This window comes from Dermacentor variabilis, chromosome 1 (assembly GCF_050947875.1).
Source record: "Dermacentor variabilis isolate Ectoservices chromosome 1, ASM5094787v1, whole genome shotgun sequence".
NCBI classification, from domain to species: Eukaryota; Metazoa; Arthropoda; class Arachnida; order Ixodida; family Ixodidae; genus Dermacentor; species Dermacentor variabilis.
The window spans coordinates 47908547-47920034 of NC_134568.1; the positions used below are offsets into that span (position 1 = coordinate 47908547).

Below are 11488 nucleotides of genomic sequence, written 5' to 3' on the forward strand. Positions count from 1 at the left end.
GCGGTGAGACAATGGACACTGGTTGCTCTGGTATTAGTCTATTCTAGTCAAGTCGGAATGTTCACGGATGCGCAGAACTCTGCTGTTAGTAGTCTTCCTAGCCTTGATTTGACAGTTGTCAGTCCAAAGAAACATCCACTTCTTTTCTTTCTTCAGTGTTAGCGTTTTGGAAAACAGGGCCTTGTTACACGGAGTCAGATGATCGTTTACGAAGGTAGGTGCTTTAGAAATGCTAGAGAAGCCTAGATCACTGACACAAAGCTTGGCCTCATGTGCTAAACTGATGAAGTCAGATTTTTTAGTTAGAGAGCAGAAACGTGCAATGATGTTTTTTTTTGTCAGTAGACCGTGTGGGCACGCGATGAACAATGTTAAATTTTCTTTGGCTATTTCTTGCTTAAACGCCCTGTATGTCTCTAATGCTGATTTGGTTTGCATCTCTGTTTTCCGCATACATTTCTCTGTCTCCTTAACCTTTTTCTTGACTGATGATTCCTTACCTGTAACCCCCCCCCCCCTCCCCCTGCTGCCCTAGTATTTGCTTGACAATTTTCTAGTTCGCTTCCTCCACCTTGTGTCAACATTCTTCGTGTATAAGTAACTGAAAATCTTCCTAGCCCACCGCATTTCCCCAATTTTTCTCTTTACGGGGATGGCGCCGCCATCTAGGAGCGGTGTAGCGAAGTGCTGCATTAGGACACTAACAAGCGCCGACAGTGAACGCTTCGGTAGTCTCAGTGCAGCGGAAGCTCCAACGTGGTGCAGCCTGTTGTAGGCGGTGTAGGCCTTCTGCTGAGGTGACGACGCAGTTTGCACACATGGTTTGTCTTTCGCGCCCGTTTAAATGTCACCCCTCGACGCTTACGGAGTGCAGTTTCAACATTCATCAACAGTGCTTGCACGTCACCTATTGCTTCGCTTGCGATGGCACCAACTAAGAAAACTGCTTCGCTAAGCGGCGCAGAGAGGCAACGACCTCGACGGGTGAACCTTGCTTTGGACAGGCGAGAGACATGCCAGAGTGAAGCAGAACGCCTTCGCGCCTGCCACTCGCCTGCTCTTGGCGCCTGAGCTCTGCCACTCGCATTCTGAGGCTGAGCGCGTCGCAAGTCAACCGGCTACCCAAGACGCTACGGAGCCGGACCAAAATGCTCCTACGTTCGCCGAAGCGAAGCGGGACGCCGCTCGCTAACAGGACGCCGTGCGCCAAGCAAACCTGCAACACGGCCGCCTACCCGCTAATCGCGCGCCTTTCGCTGGAGCGAACCGCGAGTTCATGAAGCAAACATGCAACAGCTTTTGTGAAAACACGTTTCAATTTCGTGTTCCACCGATTTCTATGAAAGAGGAATCAACCATATTGTTTTTTTCATTTCTGGCGATAGCTGCGACGGACACGGGCGGCGGTGGCAGCGACGGCGGCGGACAACATCGCCAAAAGAGACGGCTATTGGAAGGAGCCCCATAGCAGCTTACGCTATAAAAACACCTTCGGCCCTTTTTCAACCTCTCTCTGCGCAGGAGTGTCCCGTTTATCCTTGTTCTCTAACATTTAAAAAAACTATTTTAACACCTCAAAAGTGAACTGCTTAGTGTGCAAAGTGAGGTGTCATTATTCGCGGTCAGAAAGCTGACGTCCATTTTTGTCACACGAATTTGCCTTTAGACTCCTTCATCCTGAAGACACCTAATGAATGGTATAGCTTGCCCACCTGCGTATACCCACCATTCTCAGCGCTAGCTCATTTTAACGCTGCCGTTGTATGTACCAAACCGCCTGTAGATATGCGTGCTTTTCTTTCACGACTGCGACGATTTCAGGCGTAGAAGCTACTAAAATAAATAAATAAATAAATAAATAAATAAATAATCAGCCAAACGCAGACGAACAGAGAGAATAAACACGTTTATTACATAAATGTACCTCGAACCAGCTCTCGCATCAGGCGTTTATTTCTACAGAACAATACCGCCCGGGAGTTTCTGGTTGTTTGAAAAATAGGAGAAGGTCTTCTTTGACTGGATCTGTCCATCGGGCAGCTTGGTGAAGAGGACTCCTTTCTTGCCGCCCAGGACGAATCCAATGGCAGGATTGAAAGGCAGGAATGGAAAGAACGGTTCGCCCTGCTTCCACACGCCTGCGCAGTCAGCCGACGACGAGATTGACGAGTTCGCGGTCACTTGAGGAACAACGCGGGCTGGCGCAGGAAGTGCGCAGACGCTGCAAGTTCTCGTGTGATGTCTTTTTTTCGTATTTTAGAAAACGCCTTCTCTGCCTAGCACTGTTCTTTCGCGTTGGCTATGTGCCCTTCTTATGCATGTAGATCAAAATTGCGATGCTTGCATCGTCCGCAGAAGCGCACGATTCGCTCGCATCTGCTCTTACGTTCGTTTTTAGCGTACGGACTACTTTATGAGCACGGACGTTGGTGCCGATTAGCAAAGCCTTTTGTTCGTACGTGCTGTTTGCCATTGGTCGGTCGCGTTCTCATTCTTCGCTTATAATATTCCGACATGCACCACGATCGTCTGACGTCTGTTCTTATACAAACGGACCTATAGCGCATGAACTTTTTTTATTGGTGACTGCGGACACTGCTTGATTGTGACATCCGGGGTGACACTTGAAAGTCTTTGAAAGGACACGCGCTGTCGTCAATGTTGTTAAGGAAATCTGCCGTGCAGCGAAGCTGCATTACGAATGATGGCTGAAGTCCGTCGCGTTCTTCCTTTGTGAGCGTAGAAATTTCACGGGTGCCCTGTCATTATGGTGAAAGAAGTAGTTTGAAACTCTAGCAGAAAAAAGATCGGGCGCAGTTTAATTTCTCTTCAATTATGAAACCGACCAGCCGATGAAAAAGAAAAAAAAAACTGCTGCTAACTCCTTATAGTGAAATTGCTGACGATATTTTTATCAGTTATCAGTACCGCGTCATTGACAAATAAAATATCTTTTAAGAAGATTTACTTCATAATGCATGAATGTGGCTCAGGAGAGTTCTTTATTTTTTCAGAATGTGAAACTACGTGGAATATTCCGCACAGATCAAGAGTGATGGATGTTTAGACACTAGCGCCGGTCTGAGGAATTCTACCCAACCGTCATGCTTTTTGCATGGTTTGGCTTCAATTCCGCATTTGAAACACTTTTCGCAAGCTAGAAAAGAAAGTTACTCAGAAGTTATTTGGACGCTAAAAGTTAATGAGTGATTTTTGCATGTTTGATTATGCCTGTCGTCACCAACCCACTGCAATAGCTCAGTGGCTATGGCTTTACCCTGCTGAGCTTGAGGTCGTGGGTTCGATCCCGGCTGTAGCTGCTGCATTAGGATGGGGGCGGAATACAAAAACGCTCGTGTGCGGTGCATTGGGCTCAAGTTGAAGAACTCCAAGTGGTCAATTTATGTCTTCTCTGATTCCATAATTCCGAAAAAAAACCCTCTTCTGTCTCTACTGCGGCGCTTTTGAGAATTACTGCAAATCCACCGGTCATAAACATTATATGAATGCCTCATGTGTTCGAGCTCACGTTTCTTCTGTCACGTTTTTATTGCATTTCTTCCGCGTAATTGGAGCAGCTGTACGACATTTACGCTCACCATGCTAATAAAACGCCATATTAGAATGGACTAAATATCGAAATATTTATTCCAGATTTTAAAAATCCTGAATTAATTCTGGGGTCTTACGTGCCCGAACGACGACGAAGTTACTGTGCTCGGTTGCAGGTTTTCTTCTGGTGCTGCAGTTTTTCTCTATTTATATTATTTTCGGGCATCAGTAACAGGCAACCACGTTTGTACTGAACCCTGAAGTCTCCTACTCTGCTGGGACATCCTCCCCGCGGAGCTTGCCATGGAAGATATGGTCTTGGACGCGTCTGGCGGTCAGCATAGACCGCCCGCGGCTCGGAAGCGGCTCAGTTCGGCAGTAGGAGCCGACGCTGCTGATTCCGAGCTTTTTGATTCAAGATCGGAAGATTCGGATGCTTTCATACCCGTCAAGCACCGCCGTCCAAGACGGACGCCTCCGGCATCGTCCTCAAGTGAAGGGACTATCATATACAGCACCATCAAGACTGCGACAGTAGCTTTCATACCCGTCGACACGATGGTAAGCCTGAATGCTATCTCTCGACAGAAACTTAATGATTTCTTCTTCAAGCTTGCCCCTGGACTAATCCAAGAGGTTCGCGTGAACCCCTGGAAAAATGTCATTGCTGTTAGCACAACTGATGACAAGATGGTGCAAACTCTACTTGGTTTGTCTGAAATCTGTGGGGTCCACACGCGTCCCTCCATACCACAGGGTACATATATAGCAGCTGGTGTCGTATCTAATGTAGACTTGGATCTCAAAAACGACGTTTTTAAGAACATGATCCTTTGCACGCCACCATGCAAAATAATTAGCGTTCGAAGGCTGGGCTCGCCAAAGTGTATAAAGATGCTTTTCGACTCTGGAAAGCTGCCTAGTCATATAAAGGCTGCACTTGTGCGCTATCCTGTTCGACTTTTCATAGCATAGGTGCTTTAAGATTGGTCATGTTAAGGGTTTTTGCACCAGAGATCTGGTCTGTGACAGATGCGGTTGGAATCACCATGTAGATTCCTGTGAAAGTCAGGCATATCGGTGCCCTAACTGTAATGGTGAACATTTGGCAACGGATAAAAGATGTCCCTCATTGAAAAATGAACAGAAGGCACTAAAAGAGAAAGCCAAAAAGAACGCACCAGGAGATGAAAGCTCCCGTCGCCGTAGTGCTGCCCCAGCGACTGGAAAAACAGCGCGTTCAAAGAGTGACAAAGACACAACGCATCGGAAAGTCGAGGGGCGGACCTTCTGCCTCTCAGACACATCGGGGCCAGCGCTTCCATCGAAACCGTCGGAACAAGTATCTACAAAGACTTCGACCACAGTGGAAAGCACTGCAAACACAGCACCTAAACCGGTATCAGATAACGACGATCTGCAACTTGTCAATCTTCTGAAGATGCTTGTTAGCATAGCTAGCTTCCCTGTGAGCATAGCTGTCTACGCAGATGACATTGCTCTGTGGATACGCGGCCCTTCGCACCTTGGTCCGTGGCTTCGTGCAAGCTTGCAAAGAGCTCTGAACACTACTTCGGAGTACTTGAGTGAAGTTGGCCTGCTCATCTCACCTGCTAAGTTGGCTGCAATATAGCATATCACCCTAAACAACGTGGTCGTCGAACAATGAGCCGACTGTATATTGACGAAACGCCTATAGACTGGGTGTGACAACACCGTTATTTCGGGTTAATTGTGGATGATCGCATCTCCTGGCGTCCTGCCGTTAAATCTGTACGACGCAAATCGCACTCCCTCCTTAAGTATGCGGCCGCCTTGAGTGCTAGAGGTGCTGGCTGCGACGAAACAACGGCTCTCCAGGTGTACCAGTCATCTGTACTCTCAGGCATGATGCACGCATTACCAGTTTTGAACATACCACCTAGTTTGATGGCCCAACTGGAGCGAGATCATCGCGTTGCCCTTCGACTAATGCTTGGATTACCTCATGAGGCACAATCTATTGCATTACTCACTGAAGCGCATCAGTTACCCCGAGGCTGCAAGCAGACCAGAGAGCTCTGTATCATATTGAGCGTCGGCACCGCGCATCGAATGGTCAATCGCTCCTTGATCGTCTCATTCACCGCCCGTTATCTCGCATGGGAAAAATGGCGACATTATTTATGAATATCACTTCCATTTCTGAACATGCTGCTCCAGATACGTCTCCGCCTGCAAAAAGTATCACGAAACACGTATTCCCCATTTACCTCACAATCCCTGACATGCACAAAAAGTCTGATATGCCTGTTTCGGCAATATTCCAATTGGCTCAGTCTCACATGCTCCAAAAGTTTCCAGATTATCTTCAAGTATTCACAGATGCATCTGTACACAGCGACGGTCAAGGCACCTCTGCAGCTTTTTTCTGCCCTTCAACTCAAGTACAGCATATTTTTCAAATACCTCATCCAACTTCGTCAACAACTGCGGAGCTACACAGCGATTAATGTTGCACTGAAATACGTGCAAGAGGAGTTAACTACATCGAAGGTTGTCATCTTTACAGACTCCCGTGCTGCCCTTAGCAGGATACAACGTAGTGATATTGATTGTCCACTTGTGCGCAGCATTACTGACTCTGCGAGCAAAATTACATCGAGTGGGGTATCTCTCGTTGCTCAATGGATGCCTTCACACGTAGGAATCGCCGGAAATGAAGAGGCTGATCGGCTCGCTTCAAGTTGCGCTCATAACAACTGTGACTGCCCAGAAATTTTGTTCAAGCTTGATGACGCTCGTCTGCTGATTCGTCACCACCTACTCAAGCAGCATCCAGACCAGCGCATCGCAAATGGAACGTTCCCGCCCCGTGTTCGCGGTCGAGGCTTGCATCGTCGCGCTAGAGCACAACTGCTCAAGCTGGGGGTTGGTTGCGTGAAAGTGCACGAACGTTTATACAGACAAGGGCCTGTGGCAAGTCCATTGTGTACGTCTTGTGGCTGCTGCGAGACACTTCAGCACCGTATATTTGAGTGTCCCGCTTTCAGTGCGCAGCACACGTCGGTAGTGAGAAACTATCATCTCCTGGGCCTGCGGTGTGCGACACTTGAGGAATGTTTATACCCCAGTGGTTGTGCGTGTAAACGTGATCAGGCCCATCGCGCCCTACTTACCTTTCTAGAGTTAACTAACGTAGGTTCACGTCTGTAGCATGAACATTCAACATTCTGTAGTTGCGTGAGCTCCAGTGACCGGCCCTACTGTGTGTGAACTGTACTGTGTTCTACTTTAGTCTTTAGATTCCTCTTTCCTCCCCTCCTTCCTATCTTCCATTTCTGTGTTGCTGTCACCTCCCTTCAGAAGAGCAGGCAGGCGTTGTGCCCCTTCCGGTGGCAGTTGCCAGCCTGCTCCTCGCTTTCCCTTTCCTGTTAACTGTGTATATGTGTTCAAAACGAATAATAATAATAATACGTGCCAAAACCACGATTTGATTGTGAGGCACGCGTATAGTGTAGTGAAGGACTCCGAATTAATTTTGACCACCGGGGGAGGTTTAACGTGCCCCAAATGCTCTGGACACGAGCGTTTTTGCATTTCGCCCCCTCGAAATGCGGCCGCCGCGGCCGGGATAATTAAAAAAAAATCATACTTGCCAGCTTACGTATTAGAACTAGATACATATGAGGCCATAATGGACGCAGTCCTCACGGCTACTGGCAAGAAACGAAACAACAGCAACAGAAAAAATTTCTGAGCGGTAAATTTAATTTTAAGCCAGGTACCTGGCAAAATACTCAGGTGAACTCCGGAATACAACAAGGACGGCAGCCCAAGCCCAACGAGAGGCAAGCAACCTCGTTCTTTGTTGCCTACGGGCATGCCGCTGCGAAAGCTTCACATCAGTAGTTATTTAAGTGTAACGATTAACTTCTTTCCTGTGCGCTTTTCGTGACTGGGGCTACTTTCATAGGAACGGCAAGGGACCTACGACGTGTCACTTATTCGACTAATTACACGGCTTCTACAAAAAAGTTGTTCACCTGTTTTAACTGGTGTAGTAGCGAATAAGTTCATATGCTGAATCGCATCCAAGGCTACGGCCTCTGGAGGTGTTTGTGGAGCCGCAAAAGCCATCCCTGGATGAGAATTGAAAAAATATATATATATATAATATTGCATGCGACCTTTGCCTTTCGGCAGCCGATGCCTTTTCAATACGTTAAAGTGTCTGAAGTAGCTGGTCACGCACTTCGCCACACTAGCAGAATTACCCATGTGCCGGAAAGCTCTAAACAATCATTCCTTAAACAGCAGAAAATTCTGGCAGAACCCGTCTAACGATGAATGTCGACGCTAATGCGGTCAGCATTGAAGTAATTTAGCGACCCACCGTATTGCCTTTGCCAAAATGTGTCCTGAATCAGATAGAGAGAGAGAGAGAAAGCAAGGACAGGAAAGCCAGGAAGGTCAACCAGAACAGCAGCCGGTTTGCTACACTACACTGGGGGTTGGGGAAACGGGAATAGAAAGAGGACTCAAGACCGTTCACCGAGTCCAAGATACTCGAACCGTTGCCACACCCGTCACTGGCACGAAAAGCGATTCGTGCACTAGTGCAATACTTGAAGTGCACCGGCTTAAGAGACCATTTATAGTGTCCCTGTGTATAGTGCCCCTGCCACAGGCACTCAGTGCTTACTCTCTTCCTTTTTTCCTGCATCAGGCCTGTATGTGTGTGTATGAGGCTCCTATCTTGCGCCTCCCCCTGAGTACGCTGCGCCATCTGGCGCCGCCGCCACGAAGTTCGCGAGTGGCGCGTGCGTGAATATACATGCGGACAAGACTGCGCCTGACTACATATGACGCTGTTTCTCTTCCGCCCAGCTCTCGAGGAACTTTAAAGGGGTGTTTTTTTGTCATTTAAGAGCGGAACATGCCTAGTGGCATAAAGCTAGACACCCAAGTTGGTGTGAGAGGGGTTAATTGAAATGCGGCACGTACCGACTGTCACATACACAGAGACCCAAGTTGGTCCGACGGTTGGTTTCGAATCTGGTCCATTCAGCAAAGCAGCCCGATGCTCTACCCATTATACCATGGACCACATGGCTAGCCAAGTTGGCAGGAAAATGCTTAGAGACATAGAAACAAAGATAGAAGCACGGCCGCTGGATAAAAAAAATGCTGCCTGCCACGTCAGGCGGACTGCAATGGGAGAGAATGTCTCAGCCGAAGTTGCATTCTTGGCCGCTTGGCCGGGCCGAACGGCGCTAGCTCTCGGGGACTAGACGCGTCGGTTTCTGCGGGCGACGGCGTTCGAAGCGCGCTCCTCGCGCATTTGAATTGATTTGATCTGATTTATCGATGTTTTCTTTCAGTACATCAACAGAAATCTAAGCAAAAGCAAAAGGCTATATAGCCTGACAGGGCTTTCTGTGCATTTTCTCTGCCGATCCCGGACAACAGACCCCGACTTGTAGCGCCGCGGCGGGTAACAGCGTTTTCGGTGCGCGCGGCAGGTCGCACCTTTCTTTCTTATCCAGCGGCCGCGATAGAAGCATTCCGAAAAGTATATAAAGTACCCTAAGAAATCGCATTATAACTCGTTTACGGCGCTTAGTCGACAGAACTAAGCGCTTTCCTTGCACAGAGTCTTAACACGTAGATGTTGCCATTAATGAAGCCATGAAATGAACACAACAGCACTTTTTATCGTTTAACCATCTAATGCGTACACGCTTCGTTTCACAAGTTATCTTAACAAATAAACGTGCTTTTATCGGCGCGATTGTTAACATATCGCACTATTAAAGTCGTAGACGAGAGATAAGCTCACATTGACAATCACATTAAAAATTATTCTAAATGCAGTCTCTTTCATGACGATAACCCATGCTGGCATAAAGCTAAGGTCTAGATAAAACTTCACCATGTGTGGCGCATTTTAATCGAGGGTTGTATGTACTCACCAGCTGCTATTAGAAGCATGGAGGCTACTGTGGGCAGTGGCTTAATCATTTTTCTACGGAGGTTCGCCCTAGCAAAACTTGTGGTCTCTTCTGCGTAGCCCTGTTAGAGCGAAAACGTATATCAACGAAACAATTCACTGCACGCCATACAATGCGGGGTGACCGACATTTCAACAGCGCAAGCCGAGACGTCTCACTTGTCAAAAGGTGAAGCGTGGAGGGATTCAGAGGTTTGAAAAGATGCTCGACATCAAACATATCTGTTCTCTTTCCTAGAGTGTTCAGTATTTAGCTTTCCGTATAATGGTTTTAGTATAGGGGCTTTCGTACACGAGCAAACGTTTTCCTGGCCACGTGCGGGAGGCCATGAAAAAAAAAGAGAAAACGAAATTTCTTCATATTCAGACATGCGCTGTGCTGAACGCAAACGCAAGTCCTGATTTAAATCAGAATGAATCCTTTGCTTGCAACTTTTCCTGCTGTGCTACTTGTACTTTTGCCTGACATTGTAGATTTGTTAAGCTTCACAGAAAATGAACTTACGTGAGAAATGCGACAAATTGTGAATAAAATGAGCGCGCGGTAGCCAAGTTTCCACGCTGAACGAAAGCGTTTGAGAAAATAGCTGCATTGTGGAGAACACGCGATACCCCCCGCTTAAGCGGCTGTGTTCCATTCACATACGCCCAGCATTTCATTTTTTTTCAGTTATTCTGCTCGTGTAGGCTACTATTCGACATGAATAAATGTTATCGGTTGTGCCATTTGAGCAGTTAATGCTACTGGCACTGCAATTTTAGGGTTTGCACGTACTAATCACATTCTCAAATTACATATGTTTTATCACTATCCTACATTTATCGGCGCTTACCTTACAAATCGGTAGCCCAGGCGACTCCTGACACTTCAACCCAACTTTGTGGCAGCCATCTGCACCTTGTTATATATGCACATGCTTGTGGACGCCTTCTCCAACAGCAGATCCATATTTCTTTTCAAGCTGCGAATGGAGCTGCGTTAAGAAGCGTCGAGACATGTTGAACGTCTTTTCTCACCTCAGAAGCATTATAACCTGACAATTTTTACAATTTTTTTTTGTGGGGGGGGGGGGGGCTGGCGGGGGGGAGTGCTCAGATACAACAAAGGCTGCGTATTGCGGAACGCTGGTGAATAGCAAAAATAATAACTTGAAATGGAGAACATAAACATAAGTAAGGGTTTCTAAAAACGAACGCGAACCTTCTTATGCCTTCAGTTGCTTCCGTTTTATATACCTGCACGGTTAAAACAAAACCAAATGAGGTCTTTTGAGAGAAGAAACAAATAACAGCGTTAGAAATTTGGATTGTCAGCCACTCGCTTGCATTGATTTCTCACTTGTCGCGAATTAAAAAAAAGGTATATCATCATCAGATATCGACCAGCTGTACACTTGTCCAGTTGAAAACAGTTGCTCGGACCGTCAAGAAACTCGTCAGCAGGTGAGACAAAGGCAGGACAGCTTCGAAAAAAAAAATCAAGGGCAAAGTCTTCGCGTATTCTAAAATAAGTTCGGCCTCACTAATTGCCATACATAGGACTGTCCGTAACAACGCTAAATTCTTAGTGGAAAATAAGGGACGTCTGTACGTCGACCTGTTGGCTTCAGTGTTCCTTATACAGACAACAAAATCTGCAGCACGGTTACCACACGAATTGAACGGTATATTTCATAAATATTACATTCCCGCTGTGCTGATTATGCCAATATCCTTCTGCTTTATTTTATTTATTGGTTGTGAGACGAATCAAACGTCGATTATCATACATATAGTCATCAACCAATGTCTGGCTGACCCACAATTAAAGCTTATGGAGCACTACAAGACATCGTGTTACCAATGCCGACGGCCTTGGCGACAAGTCGTTCCTAAATAAAGGTGGTCTCCCTCATACTCTCAATGCAAGTAATTCCTTAACCACTGTAATTTAATATGTGCCAA

General features: G+C 46.8%; 1 long non-coding RNA gene across 1 annotated transcript; it reads right to left on the reverse strand.

Annotated features, from left to right (window-relative positions):
- Window positions 1–1888: 1888 nt before the first annotated feature.
- LOC142571128 (uncharacterized) lies at window positions 1889–10545 on the reverse strand. Its single transcript, XR_012825775.1, has 4 exons — window positions 10378–10545; window positions 9507–9606; window positions 7578–7673; window positions 1889–2138 (listed from the first exon to the last, which is right to left on the reverse strand). It is a non-coding gene; the product is annotated as an uncharacterized LOC142571128 (long non-coding RNA).
- Between the last annotated feature and the right edge of the window lie 943 nt (window positions 10546–11488).